Source organism: Sorex fumeus, unplaced genomic scaffold (genome assembly GCF_029834395.1).
Source record: "Sorex fumeus unplaced genomic scaffold, SorFum_2.1 ptg000026l, whole genome shotgun sequence".
Lineage (NCBI taxonomy): Eukaryota > Metazoa > Chordata > Mammalia > Eulipotyphla > Soricidae > Sorex > Sorex fumeus.
This window is the reverse complement of record NW_026606083.1, coordinates 14,121,043-14,142,726: the sequence shown is the minus strand read 5'-3', so window position 1 is coordinate 14,142,726 and position 21,684 is coordinate 14,121,043. Positions and strand designations below refer to the sequence as shown.

The 21,684-nt window shown below is 41.6% G+C and overlaps 1 non-coding gene across 1 annotated transcript; it reads right to left on the bottom strand.

Moving 5' to 3' along the window:
- Positions 1-14,797: 14,797 nt before the first annotated feature.
- On the bottom strand, positions 14,798-14,904 carry LOC130024101 (U6 spliceosomal RNA). Its single transcript, XR_008792548.1, has one exon. It is a non-coding gene; the product is annotated as a U6 spliceosomal RNA (small nuclear RNA).
- Between the last annotated feature and the right edge of the window lie 6,780 nt (positions 14,905-21,684).

Sequence of the window (21,684 nt, the reverse complement as noted above, 5' to 3'; positions counted from 1 at the left end):
TCTTTGTTGATTTGTTAATTGTTCATCCCACCTTTGTGTCACCACCCTATATGATTGCTATATAAACTAAGACTGTAAGAGTGGAGAGGGCCAGTCAGAATCCAGGGGCAGAGTCAGAATCCAGAGCGAAGGGCTCCAGAGAGAGAAGCAGAAGAGCTCCAGAGAGAGAGATCAGAAGAGACCAGAGGAGAGACTACAGAGACAGAGTCAGAAATAGACAGAAGAGAGCACAGCAGCACGCACAGAAGCAAAGCATGAAGGAGGAGCCATCCTGATCAGGTCCATACACAGCGACTCGAGAGCACCAAACGAGGGCGGTGAGAGAGAGCTACCCCAAGAGCCTGCCAACAACACATCATCATCTTCGCATCCCTCCCCCAAGGCCTCGTAAGATACAGTTTTTACAGGTGAGCAATCAGGAATGTCTTCGGTAGTCTCTAAAATAGCTTCAAGGGGCCAGAGTGATAGCACAGGGCATTTGCCTTTTACGCAGCTCACCTGCGTTCCATCCCCGGCATCCCATAGGGTCTCTTGAGCCCTCCAGAAGTAATTCCTGAATGCAGAATCAGGAACATCTCCAGGTGGGACCCACAAAGCCAAAAAAGAAAGAAAAAAGGCTTTGAAAGGTTCACAGGAAAAGATGCTGAAAGATAAACTTCTGGAAATCTCTTTGAAGCTTTTGGGAATGAAAGCAAATTACAGTGTTCCACAAAACTGGATATACTTTATAATTTCATCAATGCTTAGTGCACAGTCTCGACTAAAGAGAGAGAAGGTAGTTAGTAGGAGGGAGGGAGAAAAGATGCTAATTAACGGAGTGAGGGCAGACGAAGGGCAGGGAAATTCAGTCTCCGTTAGAGGAAGAGAAGCTTGAGGTTCCCTTTCGGTTTGCTCAATACCAAACCAAACCCACCCAGTTCCAGACACTCAGAGCCCTAGATAATGCTGTCACCATGCCTTTAGCTACGGAATGCATGAAATGAAGAACAAGATGTGGTTGCCATGACCGGGGATACTGTTTCCACCATTTTTCACAGGTATAATAATAATAATAATAAAAGTAGTTATAATTATTTTGATAGTGTTGACTTTTTTCCAAAGAATTGAAGATATTCAAAACTGATTTCTGATTTTTTAAAAAGTTATTTGGTTTTGGTGCTACACCTGGTGAAACTTAGGAGTTACTCCTGACTCTGCTCTCAGGAATCACTCCTGGTGGTGCTCAGGGGACCATGTGGGATGCTAGACATCATACCCTGACTGGCCGCATGCAAGGCAAGTTCCCTACCTGCTATACTGTCACTCTGCCCCTGACTTGTCTTTTTGATGACCTGTGAAGTGCAAAGGAAATATCAATGGTCTCTGTAGCCATGATATTCCAGTATATTTGGGGAAAATGAAAGAAACCTCCTGTCACTTAGCTCAAAACTGTCCAATTAAGTGACTAATCATTTCAAAGTTTGCAAGTTGGTAGATCACATTCACTTAGCAGAGGAAATATTTTTTCCAGGATTTTAAATTTGAAATTTATTTGTGAATTTGCTGGGCTCGAGTGATAGCATGTAGGATGTTTGCCTTGCATGAGGCCAACAGTCGATCTGAGTTCAATTCCTCCGCCCCTCTCGCAGAGCCTGGCAAGCTACTGAAAGTATCTCGCCCACACAACAAAGCCTGGCAAGTCTACCTGTACATATTCGATATGCCAAACACAGTAACAACAAGTCTCACAATGGAGAAGCTACTGGGCCTCCTCGAGCAAATGGATGAACAATGGGAGGACAGTGCTACCGTGCTTAGTAAATATCTACTATCAAACTTTGTTCTCCAGGCATACTGATAAAAGATCAATATGACTGACAGAAGGTAAAAATGAAAACCAAGGGACTGGAGCAATAGCACAACAGGTAGGGCGTTTGCCTTGCGCGCGACTGACCCGGGTTCGATTCCCAGCATCCCATATGGTTCCCTGAACACTGCCAGGGATAATTCCTGAGTACAGAGCCAGGAGTAACCCCTGTGCATCGCTGGGTGTGACCCAAAAATGAAAAAATTTAAAAAGTAAAAAAAATGAAAACCAAAAGACAGTTTCATAGAAATCCAATAAACAGATCAAATTCATGAATGAGGTCATGTAATACTGAAGGAAATGTGAGATGGAATTATAATAAAATTGCAAGACAAAAGATCAAGAAAAATTACTCGTTTCATCTCATTTTTTTAGAAATAAGTAAAAAAAAACCCATTCCTGGTTAGCAACAGAAGAATAAAGGGATGCGGAGTGTCCATATTTCTAGTCCAATGGTTTCTAAAATATTGAGTTAGGTTTTTGTATTACTAATGAATTCAATCCTAGAATATGTCTGCTAATGTGATTCAGATGTGGAATGAGTACAAACATTACTATGGAACTTGAGCTTCATGTAGATTGAGTACTTTTCCTTCAGATTACAAATTATGCAAACCTAAGCTGACATCATTTACTCATATGGCAGCTTCAAGCTTTTGAGGTGAGACAGACAGTGTGATTAGACTTTGGGGCAGAATAGTTGCGTGTCTAGACGAGGGGGTTTTCTTTGGCCAATTCTGGGTTTCACAGTTCTTGATTAATGAACAGTGATAAGCAGACAATGATTAGGACTTGACTTGGAATATAGCTAGACAGAAAGTAGGCTAATGGCAATCCTCATAATAGCGTACATATAGTATGTGCCTGTTGTATACCAAATATTAATTTATTTACCATGTGTTATCCTGTTTAGTCCTCACAACAGCCCATTTAGACTTAAGAAGAAACTACGGAACTATGGTGTGAAGTTAAGTGACTCCCTTAGTTAAGCTCACAGCGCCAGGATATGGCACAGTGGGGATTAGATCTTATGACTAGGCATCGCTGAACTTTCAGTTGCTGTGGCGGTTTTGTTCGACTTGGGGTGGCATCCTGGTCCGTTGGCATTCTTGTCATAGTTCATCTGTCTCTGTGGACAGTTTCCCCCTTTTTTCTGACAGTCACAAGAGTCCCTTTGATTCAGAAAAGATGGTGCCCTTCATGAATCACCCAGACCTCAGTGGATAGTTTTGGGGAGTTTCTATAGGGATCATCTTTCTTAGTTCTGACTCAGTCCACCAGTGTGATTTAGTCAGCACTGCCTTATGACTCCTTCAGATAATTCAGTGAATACAAGTCCTTAGCCCCACCTGCTAGAGGGAAAGAAAGAAACGGACATGGTTTTGGAAGATGTTAGTGTTGTAAGTAAGGATTTCCACTTGTGCTTCCTCTCTTGTAATTTGAATTTTAGGATGCTGACATTCACGGTCACGGTCCTCCCGTTTTTCATCGATTTGCTGGAGCGGGCCCAGTAACGTCTCCATTGTGACACTTGTTACTGTGTTTGGCATATCAAATACGTCACGGGGAGCTTGCCAGGCTTTGCCGTGAGGGTGAGATACTTTCGGTAGCTTGCCGGGCTCTCCGAGAGGGACGGAGGAATCGAACTCGGGTCGGCCATGTTGGCTGCGTGCAAGGTAAACGCCCTACCACTGTGCTATCGCTCCAGCCCATGTTGACATTATAGAGTTCAAAAATAATGAGAAGGTGTGAAATGAGAATGGGTCAGAGAATTACCTGCCCCAGGAGAGTAAACCCAAATTAAAGCAACATTACTGATACCACTTCTGAGCTTTGTACTCACATTAAAACATTGTAGGGGGCAAAAGGACAGCTTCAATAGGCTAGAAAGATGCTTATGCAGGAGGCCTTCACTCAATTTTTGTCACTACATATGTCCCCCAAATACTGCCAGGCATAGCCCCTGAGCAGTCAGGTCTGGCCATAAAACCAAACCAAATGAACAGCAACAACAAAAACCTATTTCTTGCACAATACTAATCTTATTCCTGCTCCATATCGGAGTTTTCCAAACAGTGTTCATCCTCAGCACCAGCTGTGCTTGAAAACAGCATCTTTAAAACACTTCACATGTGTACAAACGAGGACGAGAACAATAACCACCCCAGCCTCATTGAAGCTTTAAGAAGGAAAGAATGCATGAAGTCGGAGACAGGCCGTGAAATCTGAACTTAGTCGTGGCATAATTATTTAAGACTGGGTCATTCTGAAAAGAACCATCTCTCCTTCCAAGTATTTTGAGCCCTGTTGAGTGCCTGGTGGTGGGGTACTAAGGCCCCAGAAATGAATAAAGTCCCCTGCTTGTGTGCAGAGGGCACCTCATTCACTTCTCTCTTCTCTGTTCATTGTATTCTGGAGTTCTGCAAAACTGTCTGGCCGCACTGGGACTTAGCTGAACGCTTGCATATAAGCAGCCCGCCCCCACGCCAGAGTGCTTTCAGCTGAAATCCATGGAAATGTAAACCTTGCTCTTTAGCTCTTCCTGATTAAAAAAAAATAGCATAATAACTAGTTGCTGGGTTACTATGGAAAACACAGGCCCCTAACTGTAGCTGGGAAGAGCAGTTAGCAATTAAGTAAAGGAAATGACTAGTGGGTTTGAAACCAGCACACTGCCCTTGGACTTCTTAGCCAAGGAGGCATCTGGGTTACTTAAGCAACTTTTATCTCTAAGGAAGTCTTTTGGGTGACTCATTCTTGTACAGAATGACTTATTTCAAAATCTGTGTATTCGGTGACTTTTTTTTTAATGCCATGCTTCTATTTTCCTTTCTTCTTGCAGGGACTAAAAAGCCATAATGGATCACCCTACATTTCTTAGTAGCACAGGTTTTCTGGCTTTATTTTCATAGTTTGAAATTATTAGACTCCTGGTCAGCAAAGAAAAAGGCCGCTACATCCAGTTATGGATTGACATAGGAGAGGTAGAAGGGTTATTTTCTAAACAAAATTACTATAATCAGATTTACCAACATTTCTTATAGTAGCTTTTTGTTTTGTTTGGGGTCACACCCAGCAGTACTCAGGGCTTACTCCTGGGTCTGCATTCAGGGATCACTTCTGGCGGTGCTCTGGGGACCATATAAGATGCCGGAGATCAAACCCAGGTTGGCTGCATGCAAGGCAAGCACACTACACCCTATACTATTGCTTTGCCCCTTTCTTATAGTACCATTTAGTAGCCTAATGATATTTATTATCTTTATTTTGAATTAATGGACGAGTGTTATTGAAAGAACCTATAACGTGTCCGGAGCAATAGTACAGAGAGTAGAGCATTTCCCTTGCATAGGGCCAACCCGGTTCGATCCCCAGCATCCCATATAGTCCCCCAAGCACTGCCATGATTAATTCCTGAGGGGCTGGAGCAATAGTACAGTGGGTAGGGCGTTTGCCTTGCATGCGGCTGAACCGGGTTCAATTCCCATAATCCCATATGGTCCCCTGAGCACCACCAGGAGTAATTCCTGAGTGCAGAGCCAGGAGAAATCCCTGAGCTGCGCTGGGTGGGACCCAAAAAGCAAAAAAAAAAAAAACCTATAACATTTTGGATAAGCCAGAGTACTGAAGTACTTAAAATGCCTCCATTTCCCCAATAGAGATGACAATGGAACAAAAATCTAAACATGGATATTAGCAAGAGATGAGCCTCACAAAAAATAAGGGCTTCCAGAGGAAATGCCTTTCTGGAAGTCCTGGCCAGGAAAATGTCTTCATATTTTCCATCCACCTGCTTGACACTCCAAGAACATTTACGAAAAAATAAATTGTTTCTGCTTTCAAAAGTAATAGAGAAGTTGTGGGAAAGTTAGGTCGCTGAGATAGAGGTGGTGTCTGGAGGTGCTTAGTTAGGGACAGATGCAGATGGCTGGAACAGTGCGTCTGAACTAGCCCTTGGGTCTCCACAGAAACAGTCCTTTCGGGTCTCTCCTCTCGCTGACTGCCTCGGAGCTTCCCTCTTTGTGGGCAGCCTACCTGATTCCTGGACTATCTCTTCCTTACTGACTCTGGAAACCATGCCATACATCTCAAAATTCAGACCCTGTTACTTTAGCCGTATTCATGCTGCTCAGGCCTTTTCTGGTTTTAATTTTGTGCCTGGAAATGCTTGAAAAGAATAATGACTCATGACAAGGATTTTGTGGGGCCCGAGGCACTGCCTGAGTCGTGAATCTTTGCAGCTCTTGAGGCCCCTCTCAGGGACCATGTGGGAGATGATCTGTCTAATGGGCCACGGCCTGGTACCCAGACCAGACCAGCAGCATCGCCTGGAAATTTGTTCGAAATGCCGGCTCTGAAGTCCCTCGCCCCAGTGGACTCAATCAGAAACTAGGCGTGGGGCCCAGTGCTTTAAGGCCACTTCATGAGGCTTCTGAGGAAGCATGACCCACTGTGGGAGGGGCCTGCTGGTATTTATGACCATGAAGAATACATTGCTGGGAATGTGGGGATGTTTATGAGATTTGGCTTATGAATTCAAGACCGTTACATAGCAAACTCTCCTTTCACTTTTGGGATTCAAAAACTGAAATGGTAAAATCCTGAAATCTCATAAGCAGGACCAATTGCTGGCTTGCACCCTGGCTTGCTCAGAGCGGGTAATCAGAGGATGAAGTTTCTGTGAAAAACATTGGCATGGTTCTGAAATTCTAGAATAATCTCTTTGAGTGAGTCAAAGCATGCCTTTCCATATTAGGACATATATTCAACTCAGCTTTATGAAATCTTCTAAGATTCTCATGTTCCATTAACTCAGATAATGACTGGTCTCCTGAGACCCTATTCCTACATCTGAAAGCCAGATGCATTGTTGCTGGCCTTGAATGATCTCACCCGAATAACTCAGGAAGTGAGGGACTGAAGCGTATGGAAGAGGCTTTGTGTGAAGGTTTAGTTGGTGAGAAATTTGAAGCATAAGGATACATGTCGGCGACATGCATGTTGATAATGAATAGAGGTTTCAGAGCCGATCAAAGGGGAGTGATATTTCAGCTTCCCTTTGAGACCTTTCTCCTGGCAGTCTGTCAGGTATGAGTTTGGAGGTTAATAAGGCATCTATTCGCCAAGGGCTTAATCAAGCTTTCCTCCTCAAAAGCCACAGTGTTCATAAATTGTGAGACTGCAATTGGATGTAAATGTGAAAATATTGTTGAAATTTTTTATAGTATAGTCCAGGTCACGTGTTTGCAAGAGCGCTAACATTAATGCATGTTGTACTGAATCACTGCATCATAGCCACTACCAGACTGTGAAAGATCCTGCACCTCTTCCTGTGTCAGCTGTTCCGAGGACCTTAATGTGTCTTTCCAACCCCTCCCCCACCCTCAGTACTATCCCTGGCCACCTGGTCAGCTCAGCTCTATCGTCCAAGGCGAAGGGTTTGTTATCATTAGACACTGTTCCCTGCCGGGCTTTGTTTCTCTCTAACAATAAGATCATCCGGTGTGCGTCCTTCTCCCTCCGACTTATTTTCCTTAGCATGAAATTAGTTCCTCTCTCTCCATCCATGTTATAGTCAAAGGCAAGGTTTCACTTTGCAGACACAACTCAGAAAAGTCACACACTGTGTATAAAGTCAAGAACTGTGGTTGTGATTGGTAAAGACTGTATGTCTGGGTGGAGGGAACATTGGGACTGTTGACACAGTGACATCACCCAGGGGTCTGGAAGGAGTGTGTGAGTGTGCGTGTGTGTGTGTGTGTGTGTGTGTGTGAGCAGATTTTATGATGACAAAAAAGTTTTCTGTTTGTGTTGCCGTTAATTCTCCTTCACTGGAATGTTCCCAAGCTCTCACCAAAGGGGGTGGGGCAGGGAGCAAGAATGATATTTTTATTCTTTGAGCTGAGAGTGACTGCATTTAATTCATTTGGGGGAGGGGGTTGGTAGTAAAGACCAAGCTTTGCATTGTATAAATTCAATGCAATCCCTATAATGATAACCATGACATTTTTCAAAGAAATGGAACAAACACTCCTGAAATTCATATGGAACAATAAGCCCCCACTAATAGCTAAAGCAATTCTTGGGAAAAAGAAAATGGGAGGAATCAACCTCCCTAGCTTCAAACTCTACTATGAAGCAGTCATAATTAAAACAGCATAGTACTGGAACAAAGACAGAGCTGCAGACCAATGGAACAGGGTTGTATATCCTGACATCTCTCCCAAAACATCTGTTCATCTAATCTTTGACAAGGGAGCAAGAAATGTGAAGTGGAGTAAGGAAACCCTTTTTAACAAATTGTGCTGTCAAAACAGGACAGTTACATACAAAAATGCCAGATCTCTGCCTAACACCATGTACAAAAGTAAGATCATAATGGATTAAAGACCTCAACATCAGACCGGAATCCATAAGGTACACTGAAGACAAAGTTGGCAAAACCCTCCATGACATTGAAGCTAATGGTATCTTCAAAGATGTCACGCCACTGGCCAAGCAAGTGAAAACTGAGATAGACAAATGGGACTATCTTAAACTAAGAAGCTTCTGCACCTCCAAAGAAACAGTGACCAAAATACAAAGACAGTCTACAAAATGGGAAAGGACATTCACCAAATACACATCTGCGAAGAGGTTGATATCAAGGATATACAAAGTACTGGTGGAACTCCACAAGAAGAAAATATTCAACCCCATCAAAAATGGGGCAATGAAATGAACAGAAACTTTCTCAAAGAAGAAATCTGAATGGCAAAAAGCCACATGAGAAAATGCTCCACATCATTAATCATCAGGGAGATGCAGATCACAACAACAATGAGATATCATCTCACACACAGAGACTGGCCCACATCCAAAAGAACAAAAGCAACTTCGGTGTTGGCATGGATGTGGCGAGAAAGGGACTCTCCTTCACTGCTGGTGGGAATGCCGACTGGTTCAGCCCTTTTGGAAAACAATATGAACGATTCTCAAAAGATTGCATTCATCTGGGGAATATAAAGTAACAAAATAGGAGACTAACACCCAAGATAAGTACCAGGAGGTTCACCCCATGGCTTGGAGGCCAGCCACACATGGTAGGGGAAAAGGCAGCTCAGATAGAGAAGGGAGCACCAAATAAAGGGTGTTGCGAGGATCTTCCCAGGATGGGAGATGCATGCTGAAAGTAGACTATAGACCAAACATGATTGTCACGCAATGCCTCTTTTGCAAACCACAGCACCCAAAAGGAGAGAGTGGGAACAAAAGGAAATGCCCTGCCACAGAGGCAGGGGTATGGGGGGCTGGGGGGTGGGAGGGATACTGGGATCATTGGTGGTGGAAAATGGGCACTGATGGAGGGATTGATACTTGATCATTGTATAACTGAAACCCAAGCACAAAAATTTGTAAGTCTACAACAGTACCTCATGGTCTTTCACTAATAAAAATAAAAAAATAAATAAAAGTTAGAAAAAAAAAGACCAGGCTTTGGAGACTGGGTAGCTGGAGGAATTCTTAGATCCTCTATTCACTCCTGGTGCCTCAGTTTCTTCCCTCACATGTAAATGAGGGTGACAACTATAGAATTGTTTGAGGATAAAAGGTGAAGTTTGTATAAAATTTGAGTAGTATTCCTGGCAGAGAAAGCAATCAATAATGTGAGTTGTGGGGTAGAGAGGTAGTACAATGGGTAGAGCGCTTGCCTTGCATGCGATTGAACCGGGTTTGATCATTGACATTCCAGATGGTCCCCCAAGCACAACTTAATACCTAAGTGCAGAGCCAGGAGTAACCCCTGAACATCACTGGGTTTGGCCCCCAAACCAAAAAAGAACTATAATGTGAGCTGTTCTTATTGTTATCATCACTATTAAACTATAGATGAAGAGAAAGAAAACAAGTTGAGAGTCAAGGACTGGACATGGGAAAGTGGGGGGTGGGGGGTGGAGAGGACCTTGGGGCACAGGTGGAGGGATGCTGACCCCGACAGCAGTGATGGGTTTGGAGTTGGAATGTTGTAGAAAACAAAGACATTATTAGTGGTGTTCTCATCTGTGTCGAAAACCAGCCCCTTTACTAGCAGGTGCTTCTCTGAAGACTGCTTGCCTGTGTCTCCCAAAGCTTTATTGCATGCTCTGGGTTTGCACTGCAGCCTCTGGGAATCTTTCTTTCGCTCAGATTCCTTCTTTCCCACAGGACCATGGAAGGCCCAGAGACGGCGAGCTCTTCTGCCTGCCTCGATTCTGGACCAAAGAAGATCCTTCACCTTCTAAACCTCAGAGTGCAGTGAGGACACAGTTTCAACTCCAGGGTGGGTCTTGGAAGTCCCTTGCCCCACAAATCGGGGAGAAAAGCCAGTCCCTAGCACCCCAAGAGCTCTCTCTAGTCACCTTCTTCCATAGTCACCTACTCTTTCCCCCTTCCCCTCGGGTAGCTGGCTGTGAGATGGATGTGACAATTTCAAGAATCCCATCTCTTACAAATGTTGCATTATATTCTTTTTTTTTTTTAAATTAGTGAAGCACCATGAGGTACAGTTGTAGATTTACAAATCTTTGTGCCTGAGTTTCGGTCATACAATGATCAAATACCCATCCCTCCACCAGTGCCCATTTCCCCCCACCCCCCCTCCCACCCTGCCTCTGTCGCAGGGCATTCCCCTTTGTTCTCTCTCTCCTTTTGGGTGTTGTGGTCTGCAAAAGAGGCATTGAGTGGCAATCATGTTCAGTCCATAGTATACTTTCAACATGCATTTCCCCTCCTGGGAGGATCCTCCAAACACCTTTCATTTGGTGTTCCCTTCTCTATCTGAACTGCCCTTTCCCCTAGAATATCTGGCTGGCCTCTAAGTTATGGAGTAATCCTCCTGGTGTTGATCTCAGCTATTCTTAGGTATTGATCTCATATTTTGTTGCTTTATATCCCCCAGATGAATGCAATTTTTCTATGTCTATCCCTCTCTTTCTGACTCATTTCGCTTAGCATGATACTTTCCATATTGTACCACTTGTATGTAAATTTCATGACTTCATCTTTTCTAAGAGCTACGTAGTACTCCATTGTGTAGATGTACCAGAGTTTCTTTAACCAGTCATCTGTTCTTGGGCACTCAGGTTTCTTCCAGTTTCTGGCTATTGTAAACAGTGCTGCAATGAACAAACAAGTGCAGATGTCACTTCGACTACACATTTTTGCCTCTCTGGGGTATATTCCCAGGAGTGGTATCGCTGGGTCAAATGGGAGCTCAATTTCTAATTTTTTGAGAAACGTCCATACTGTTTTCCAAAAGGGCTGAACTAGTCGACGTTCCCACCAACAGTGAAGGAGTGTCCCTTTCTCGCCACATCTGCGCCAGCATTGGTTGCTTTTGTTCTTTTGAATGTGGGCCAGTCTCTGAGGTGTGAGATGGTATCTCATTGTGGTTTTGATCTGCATCTCCCTGATGATTAATGATGTAGAGCATTTTCTCATGTGCTTTTTTGCCATTCGGATTTCTTCTTTGAGAAAGTTTCTGTTCATTTCATTGCCCCATATTTCGATGGGGTTGGATGTTTTCTTCTTGTGGAGTTCCACCAGTATTTTGTATATCCTTGTTATCAACCCCTTGTCAGATGTGTATTCAGTGAATATCCTTTCCCATTCTGTAGACTGTCTTTGTATTTTGGTCACTGTTTCTTTGGAGGTGCAGAAGCTTCTTAGTTTATGATAGTCCCATTTATCTATCTCTGTTTTTACTTGCTCGGCCAGTGGCGTGGCATCTTTGAAAGTACCATTAGCTTCAATGTCATGGAGGGTTTTGCCAACTTTGTCTTCAATGTACCTTATGGTTTCTGGTCTGATATTGAGGTCTTTAATCCATTTTGATCTTATTTTTGTACATGGTGTTAGGCAGAGTTCTGAGCCCATTTTTTTGCATGTAGCCGTCCAGTGATGCCAGCACAATTTGTTAAAGAGGCTTTCCTTACTCCACTTCACATTTCTTGCACCTTTATCAAAGATTAGATGATCATATGATTGAGGGGAGATGTCAGTGTATTCAACCCTGTTCCATTGGTCTGCAGTTCTGCTTTTGTTCCAGTACCACGCTGTTTTAATTATTACTGCTTTGTAGTAGAGTTTGAAGTTAGGGAGGTTGATTCCTCCCATTTTCTTTTTCCCAAGAATTGCTTTAGCTATTCGTGGGGGCTTATTGTTCCATATTGGGCTGGAGCGATAGCACAGCGGGTAGGGCGGGCGTTCGCCTTACACGCGGCCAACATGGCCGACCCGAGTTCGATTCCTCCGCCCCTCTCGGAGAGCCCGGCAAGCTACCGAGAGTATTCAATATGCCAGACACAGTAACAACAAAGTCTCCAATGGAGACGTTACTGGGCCCGCTCGAGCAAATCGACGATCAACGGGAGGGCCTTTACCTTTTACCTTTATAAATTTCAGGAGTGTTTGCTCCATTTCTTTGAACAATGTCATGGCTATCCTTATAGGGATTGCATTGAATTTATACAATGCTTTCGGTAGTATTGCCATTTTGACAATGTTAAGTCTCCCGACCCATGAGCAGGGGATATCTTTCCATTTCCTTATGTCCTCTTTTATTTCCTGAAGTAGCGTTTTGTAGTTTTCTTTGTACAGGTCCTTTACTTCCTTAGTTAAGCTGATTCCTAGGTACTTGATTTTCTGGGGCACAATTGTGAACGGGATTGTTTTTTTCATGTTGCTTTCTTCTCTCTCACTGTTTGCGTATAGGAAAGCCATGGACTTTTGGGTATTGATTTTATAGCCTGCAACTTTACTATACGAGTCTATTGTTTCTAGGAGTTTTTGGGTGGAGGGTATTGGGTTCTCTAAGTATAGTAACATATCATCTGCGAATAGTGAGAGCTTGATTTCTTCCTTTCCTACCTGAATGCCCTTAATATCTTTTTCTTGCCTAATCGCTATTGCAAGTACTTCCAGTACTATATTGAACAGCAGTGGAGTGAGTGGGCATCCTTGTCTCGTCCCTGATCTTAGAGGGAAGGCTCTCAGTTTTTCCCCATTGAGGATGATGTTTGCTGTAGGCTTGTGGTAGATGGCTTTAACTATGTTGAGGAAAGTCCCCTCTATACCCATTTTGGCTAGGGTTTTCATCATAAAGGGGTGTTGGACCTTGTCAAATGCTTTCTCTGCATCTATTGATATGATCATATGCTTTTTATCTTTTCTTTTGTTGATATGGTGGATTATGTTGATTGATTTCCGAATGTTGAACCATCCTTGCATTCCTGGGATGAATCCTACTTGGTCATGGTGTATGATCTTTTTGATGAGTAGTTGGATTCTATTTGCTAGTAGTTTGTTGAGATCTTTACATCTGTGTTCATCAGGGATATCGGCCTGTAATTCTCTTTCTTTGTGGTATCTCTGTCTGCTTTTGGTATCAGTGTGATATTTGCTTCGTAGAAACTATTCGGAAGTGTTTTTGATATTTCAATTTCGTGGAAAAGCTTAAAGAGGATTGGGAGTAAGTCTTCTTTAAAGATTTGGAAGAATTCACTAGTGAATCCATCCAGGCCAGGGCTTTTGTGCTTGGGGAGACTTTTTATTACCATTTCAATTTCCTTGATGGTGATAGGTCTGTTCAGGTATTCCAGGTCTTCTTGGTTCAGCCTTGGGAGTCTGTAGGAGTCTAGGAATTTATCCATTTCCTCGAGGTTTTGATGTTCCGTGGCATAAAGCTTCTCAAAGTACTCCCTGAGGATCCTTTGAATTTCTGTAGTTTCTGTTGTGATGACCCCCTTTTCATTTCTGATTCGGTTTATTAGGGTTTTCTCTCTCCCCTTCTTTGTGAGTTTTGCTAGAGGCTTATCGATCTTGTTAATTTTCTCAAAGAACCAGCTCTTGGTTTCATTGATCTTTCGGATTGTTTTTTGGGTTTCCATCTCGTTAATCTCTGCTCTGAGTTTTATTATTTCCTTCCTCCTGTTTGGGTTGTGCTCCTTTTGTTGGTCCTTCTCCAAGCTCTTAAGCTGTGAGGTTAGTTTATTTATGTGGGCTCGCTCCTCCTTTCTGAGGAATGCTTGTAGAGCTATAAACTTTCCTCTTAAGACAGCTTTTGCTGTGTCCCATAAGTTTTGGTAACTCGTGTCCTCATTTTCATTCATTTCTAGGAATCTTTTGATTTCCTCTTTGATTTCCATTCTAAGCCACTCGTTGTTCAATAGCGCACTGTTTAATTTCCAGGTGTTTGATTTAGTTTTCTGTTTTTGTGTGTGATTTACTTCTAATTTAAGCGCATTGTGGTCTGAGAAGATTGTTGATACGATCTCTATCTTCTTAATTTTATGGAGATATGTTTTGTTGCTCAGCATGTGGTCTATCTTGGAGAATGTTCCATGTACGCTTGAGAAGAATGTGTATTCAGCCTTTTGAGGATGAAGTGTCCTGTATATATCTACTAAGTCCCTTTCTTCCATTGTTTCCCTCAGATTAAGTATGTCCTTGCTAAATTTGAGTCTGGTTGATGTATCCAGAGGTGACAAAGCGGTGTTGAAGTCTCCCACTAGTATTGTGTTGCTATTGATGTCTTTTTTCCAAATCTATGAGTAGTTGTTTTAAGTACTTTGCTGGTCTCTCATTAGGTGCATATACATTTATTATTGTAAGTTCTTCCTGTTGTACAGATCCTTTGATCACTAAGAAATGGCCTTCACTGTCTCTTATGACCTTCTTCACTCTGAAATCGATGTGGTCTGATATTAAGGTGGCTACCCCAGCTTTTTTATGGGAGCTGTTTGCCTGTAGGATTGTTTTCCAGCCTTTGACTCTGAGTCTGTGTTTGCTTTGACTATTAAGGTGTGTTTCTTGCAGGCAGCAGAATGTTGGGTTCAATTTTCTAATCCATCCAGCCACTCTGTGTCTTTTAATTGGTGCGTTTAGCCCATTGACATTGAGAGAGATTACTGTTATGGGATTTTGTCCCATTGTAAAAATATGGAACGCTTCACGAATTTGCGTGTCATCCTTGCGCAGGGGCCATGCTAATCTTCTCTGTATCGTTCCAATTTTAGTATATATGCTGCCGAAGCGAGCACGCATTATATTCTTGCATTGTCTTTGGCAACGTGCTGTCTAGTATTTGGTCCCTTAACCAAAACTTTCGTTTTTGACTCAAGGTAAAAGGAAGAGACGCTTACGTGGAGGCTGCTCTGGTTTTATGGTCTGTCACCCCAAACAGAGCTGACACTGCTGATAAGAGCCTTATAAGCTTAATGTTGGGGATACTCAGGAGTGTCTGCATCTTGCCCCCTCACAAAGAAAAGCTTCAAATGTGTTTATAAATGATTGTATTTCATCTTTTTCTCAAGGCAACTTTTTCTTTGTTTTCAGAGACTGATACGGTATTTTTTTTGTTGTTGTTGTTCTTTTTAGGTCACACCTGGCAATGCACAGGGTTTACTCCTGGCTCTGCACTCAGGAATTACTCCTGGTGGTGCTCTGGGTGCATATGGGGTGCTGGAACTCAAACTTGGGTAGGATGCATGCAAGGCAAATGACCTATCCGCTGTGCTATCACTCCAGCCCCTGACACAGTATTCTTAACTTATCAGTCATGGAAATGACTTAAGTTATTGCTTTGAGAGCTAAAATGTTTTATTTATTTTGGGTTTGGGGCGGGGCCACACATGGCAATGCTTAGGGGTTACTCCTGGCTCTGCACTCAGGAATCATTCCTGGTAGTGTTTGGGGGATCATATGGGTTGCAATGCTGGAAACTTAACCCATGTCAGCTGTATGCAGGGCAAGCACCCTGCCTGCTATACTATCTCTCTAGCCCCGAGCTAAAATATTTGTAAAATGGTGTTCTGATAGAGTTAAAGAAATAGTTCCTTTATTTATTTATTTGCTTGCTATTTATTTATTTATTGCCCATTATAAGGTAGAAAGATTCCCACCTGAAATCTAAGCTGGGGAAAAGTAAAGTGCATTTGTTGTATTATCTTTAAATTATTGTTGTTTTGCATTTTAGATGAAACCTTTTTTTTTTTCATTTTCCCCCCTATGCCTGGGATTGAACCTAGGGCCTTACACATACAAAGCAAGTTCTCTAACTGCTGAGCTACCTTCCGACAGCATAATCGAGTCCCATAGCACAACCTTTTATTATGAACACTCATACCTAGTCATAGCTGTCCAGATATGTATAAGCACTTCTGAACCCCGGCCAAGAATGTCTGACTCTCTGTGGCTGCTGCAGGGGGTGAGTATATCGGATAATACAGAGCTTGTTACAGGAATGAGATCTAAACCTCCCTCCTGAGCGCCTTTTCTCTGTAGATGCCACACTATTTTGAAAACTATAAAAAACCTATCTACACCTGATGGGGATTTGAAATTTTGATATTAGGTACATTATGGCCCCATGTGAATAGGATTTCTATTAAGGAGCCTCTAGAGAGATAAGTGAAAGTCTGTGCTTTGTGTGAGAGACTCCTGGGTTTGATGCCTGCAGCCACGTGCGCCTCTGGGCACAAGACATTCAAAACTTAAAAGAGAACAAAGTGGAGGTGATTGGGCTGGGAAGATAGCACTGGGCTTAGGATGCATGCCTTGAAGGGAGCAGCCCTTGGTTTGACTCTGGATACTACATGGTCCCCCACGCATAACTGGGTACAGCTGTGGAGGCCCTGTGGTCCGGTGTGACCCTGGTGGTCCTAGCACCTTGCCCTAAAGGCCCATGAGCATCACTTGGGAGGCTTCCCCTAATGAATAATATATTTAAAAGAATGATAAGGTAACAAAAGAGGGGGTATTTATTGGAAATAACAAAATGAAATCTGACTGTTGCAGAAGTTTCTCTGAGAGGCTGAATGAGTCTGCACCTGTCTGAGTTCATCCCACTGAAAGTCAGACACTCTGGGGGAAGCTGGAAAGCGTTTTCCTGGAGATAGGGCCTGAGCTCCTGTGTCTGAAACTTGGAAGGTTGCTGGTACCTGCCCTTGGGGAGAAACGTCAGCAGGAGCTGAGAGCAGGAAGGAAGAACTAATCAATGTTTGTAAAACAGGAGGAATTACCGGCTTCCTACTAGGTGTGAAAATGTATTACACATTTTCAGTAATTAAATGCGGTTTGTCAGCAGGAAGAGCAGGCATTTAAAGAAGAAATCGCTTCCATGCTGCTTGTACTAGATTAGCAGAGTGTAAACCTCTGTAGAAGCAATAACTGGATATTTAGAGTTATTCAGAGGAAAGGGTTAGAGGACTTCCTAAGCTGAAGGAGATGAGAATGGACAATTAGGTCTAATGGACTGTAAATAAATGCATTTTTTGTCATAAAATATTAGAAAGCAAGTTAGATATTGATGAACTAGAATATGGTTTTATAAGACACATGATGATAATTTTATTAACAAACATTAAGTGGTTGTGATCCAATAGGAAGCATGTTACCCTGATCAAAAAAGAACACAGGGTGCCAAAACCTGATAAAATGTGCAGATACTTGATAAATATATAATGATTCATCTTTGATTTGAATAAAAATGATGCTGAATTTTGGCCTATTAGATTGACAAAAAAATGAAAAACATTTTTGTCATAAAATATTAGAAAGCAAATTAAATATTGATGAACTAGCATATAGTTTTATAAGACAGATATTATCTGTCATATATTAATTGTTATAACAGATAACAAACATTAAGTGATGGTGATCCAATTGGAAGCATGTTATCCTGGTCAACCATAAAGGTAAAAGGTAAAGGCCCTCCCGTTGATGGTCGATTTGCTCGACCGGGCCCAGTAACGTCTCCATTGGAGACTTTGTTGTTACTGTGTTTGGCATATCAAATAACAACCATTTATTCATTAACCATTACAACCTTTGTTCATGAAGAAATAGCAATGAAAAGGGGATTGGGGTTCCATAGTCTCTGGGGAAAGGAGATTTGACCATATTAATCAAGAATTTAGTATTCTCTTTTTCCAGAATCTTTATGTTTAGATGAATCTGGTGAAAATCTCAGTGAAAATTGGACTATTAAAATGCAAGAATGTTCATTATGCAATTGATGTAATAGCAAAAGATAAAAGAGAACCTTGTGGGACAGAGTTAGTACAGCAGGTTGGTGCTTGCAATCAAGGTTTGATTTTGTAACCACATACAATCCCCTGAACCATCAAGAGTGATCCCTGAGCACAGAGCCTGGAGTAAGCCCTGAGCACTATTGGGTGTGGTTCCCCACCCAATGAATACCTCTCAAATGTTAGGTACTAAGAGAAGAAAGAAAAAAAATTATAATTGTTTATGCACCTCAGACAAAAGGCAAACAAAATTCAGTAAATGAAAGTGACCCTTTTGAGGGTTATGGTTGGAATCAAGGTATTTTGAAGGGATGTATTCTTTTATTTTTGATTTATGATTTGTTTTACACCTCAAAATTACCATGCATGTTTTCTAACTTTTAGAAAATTAAAGATATCTTTAAAAATTGTCTGTCTGTTTTGATATATTTAATGAAATACTCAACTGATAAGGATTAAATGATCTATGAAAAGTATGAGAATAAAATATGAATGCAGTAAAATTATGGTAGTGAAATGAATGCAAAGACTAGCAGAACACAGTATCAGTATGATGGCCACATTCTCTTGTGGTTTGTAAATATTTCTTTTTTTTTTTTTGTAAATATTTCTATTTTCATCTCTTTCCTTCTCAAATTATGTGGAATAGCTTAATACTTTAGTAGCAGTAGTCAGCTGGATTGAGCATTTGTCACTGGACATTTCTGGTTTATGTTTGTTAGGTCTCTTCCATTTTCAGTGATAATTAAGAAGTTCCTTTCCAGGCTATTTCATCTCTAAGGAAACAGCTATAGGAAGAAGCTGCAATTTGAAGTGGGTGGGGGTTTGTTAAACTTGAAATCTACAAGGATTTGGAAATTATGCTCTCTGCTAAGGTTCCCCAACCCTCTGCAGAGATTTAGTCCTGCAGTGAAGGACTCAAACAGGAGTATGGGAAGGTGTGTTCCTGTCATCCTTTCCTTATCAAACTGATTTTAAATCCCCAAAGAAATATTTTCCTTAAAATATATATTCTTTTGTTTTTGATGCCTCAGGGCTGGAGCGATAGCGCAGCGGGTAGGGCGTTCGCCTTACAAGCGGCCAACATGGCCGACCCGAGTTCGATTCCTCCGCCCCTCTCGGAGAGCCCGGCAAGCTACCGAGAGTATTGGATATGCCAGACACAGTAACAACAAAGTCTCCAATGGAGACGTTACTGGGCCCGCTCGAGCAAATCGACGATCAACGGGAGGGCCTTTACCTTTACCTTGATGCCTCACACATTTTTTCCTTTTTTAAAGCCTATGCCATCATATTTCTATTCATCAACAATGTTGAGTCCGTGTTTTGTAAATAAATCAACAGGTAATCTGGAGAATACTGGTTTTGTGATATTGGGAAAATCACATACAATTTTCTCCTTTTAATTCTTTGTAATAAGCTAAATATTAAAGATGTTGATCTGTAATGCCTTATGTTATAAACTGATATTATTTCAATAAAATAGAAGTACAAAGATGTATTTCTGAAAGCCAAAAAGGATTCTTGTCATATGAAAAAAATGCTGAATGCTATGAAGTGGATTACTAAGCATTTTTAAACATTTATAGAGTTCTTTGAAACATGTAGGTCTTGATTGTCATTTATTATTTATATTATACTATTAATAAAACATACATTTCCATCTACTCTACCGAAAGATAGTCGATTTTAGTCACTTTGTATTCTCCAAAGGCCTAAACATAGAACAAATCCTTTTGGGACTTGTGCCATATTTTAACTCCGTAGTAATTACCTTAGATGGGAATGAGGTTTTTAGAGCCTTGTTGGCAGGAATCTGACCCACTCTACGGGACAGGGGGAAATGGTTTAGTGCATTACACCTGTGACTAGGAAGTGTAGGTGATAAATGTTCTTGTGATGGCTGATGTTCACCAAAGTGACTTTGAAAGCCGATAAGGTATATTTCAATTTTAGATCAATAGGAGCAAGTTGTTGTTTTTCCTCATCTAGTGAATAGATGTTTCACGGTCAGACTCTGGACTATTACTCCATTTCAGTTATTTTTTTATCAGTTTTGAATCATATGAGTACAATTCAAAAAACAATGCTGTGGATGTTAATGACTACCTAACTAGAAAAGGTAAAATAGAAAATCTTTATATATGATTTTACTTTAAAATTTAGTTCCTTAGTACTAGCAAGTAAAGCAATTAAAAAAAAGCCTATGAAGAATAAAGACTTTCACAGAACATGTGGCATGTGTAGAATCATATATGATCTATGTATGCGTTGCATGTGGTATGTACTTAAGTGCATGTGTGATATATGTATTCGTATGTGGTGTATGTGTGTATATGTACAGTTGTGTGTGGTGTATGTATATTTGTATGCATGCGCATTTTATATGTGTTTTTCTTCTGATATTGCCTAGTCTGGTTTGTGTGATTTGATTACCTTAATGCAATAACATATCTTGAAGGTCTTTAATTTTTATTCTCTGTTTTCCCAACATGGGACTAGCTTTCTACTGAATATTAATAAGGCTATAATAGAAAACACCAAGACATCTTATTGGATAATATGCAAATTAATAGTTCCTTAATATATCCTCGCTGAAAGCAACTAGGAAAATCTTTCTATTGTAACTGCTAGCAAAGAATGGGTTACAGCTAAATTACGGTAACATTGTTCCCACGGTTAAAGGAAACCAGTGTTTATTGTTCTGGGCATCTATATGTGTGAATGCACACACACACACACACATATAATACACATATATGTACTAGTTTCATTTAGTGTTACCAATAGGTTCTTTGATCATTGAAGAAAAATGTTGTGTAACTAAACAAGCTTTTACCATAGATTAGTTGATAGCACAGTGGTAGGGCGTTTGCCTTGCGCATGGCCGGCCTGGCCGAGCCGGGTTCAATTCCTCCACCCCTCTCAGAGAGCCCGGCAAACTACCGAGAGTATCTTGCCCGTACAGCAAAGCCTGGCATGCTACCCGTGGCGTATTCGATATGCCAAACACCATAACAACAAGTCTCACAATGGAGACGTTACTGGGCCCGCTCGAGCAAATCGATGAACAACGGGAGGACAGTGCTACAGTGCTACAGTTGAGATCAACAAGACTTGAGGTAATATGCTCTATTTCTTTTAAAAAGATTTTGTGCCGTATCCAGCTATGCTCAGGGGCCACTCCTGGCTCTGTGCTCAGGGATCATTCCTGACAATGCTCAAGGGACCTTATGGTCCACTGTACTCTGGCCACTGTCAAACTTTTTAATTTTTTAACTTTTTTTTTTGTTAAACATTTTTAAATGTGAAATTTGGGAAGTAAACTCAAAGAGAAATTTCAGTGACAAATCCTACAACTGAGTACTTCAGAGGATAGCTGCATTGTCTTGACCCATCCTAAAATTTCCTTTTCTGTTTTTGGGGGTCTGGAGTCATACCCAGTGATGGATTACTCCTGGCTCTGTGATCAGGAATTCCTCCTAGAAGTACTTGGGGTCCTGTTTGAGGTGGCGGGGATCGTACCTAGTTCAGCACTGTTCAAGTCAAGCACCATACCTGCTCTATTATACCTTCAGCCCCTCTTGATTCTATTAATTTTTTTTCTTTTTCTGGGTAGTGATAAGATAGCATTTTTCTTTTTTTCTTTTTTCTTTTTTGGGTCACATCCAGTGATGCTCTGGGGTTACTCCTGGCTCATGCACTCAGGAATTACTCCTGTTGGTACTTGGGGGACCATATTGGATGCCAGGGACCAAACCCGGGTCGGCCGCGTGCAAGGCAAACGCCCTA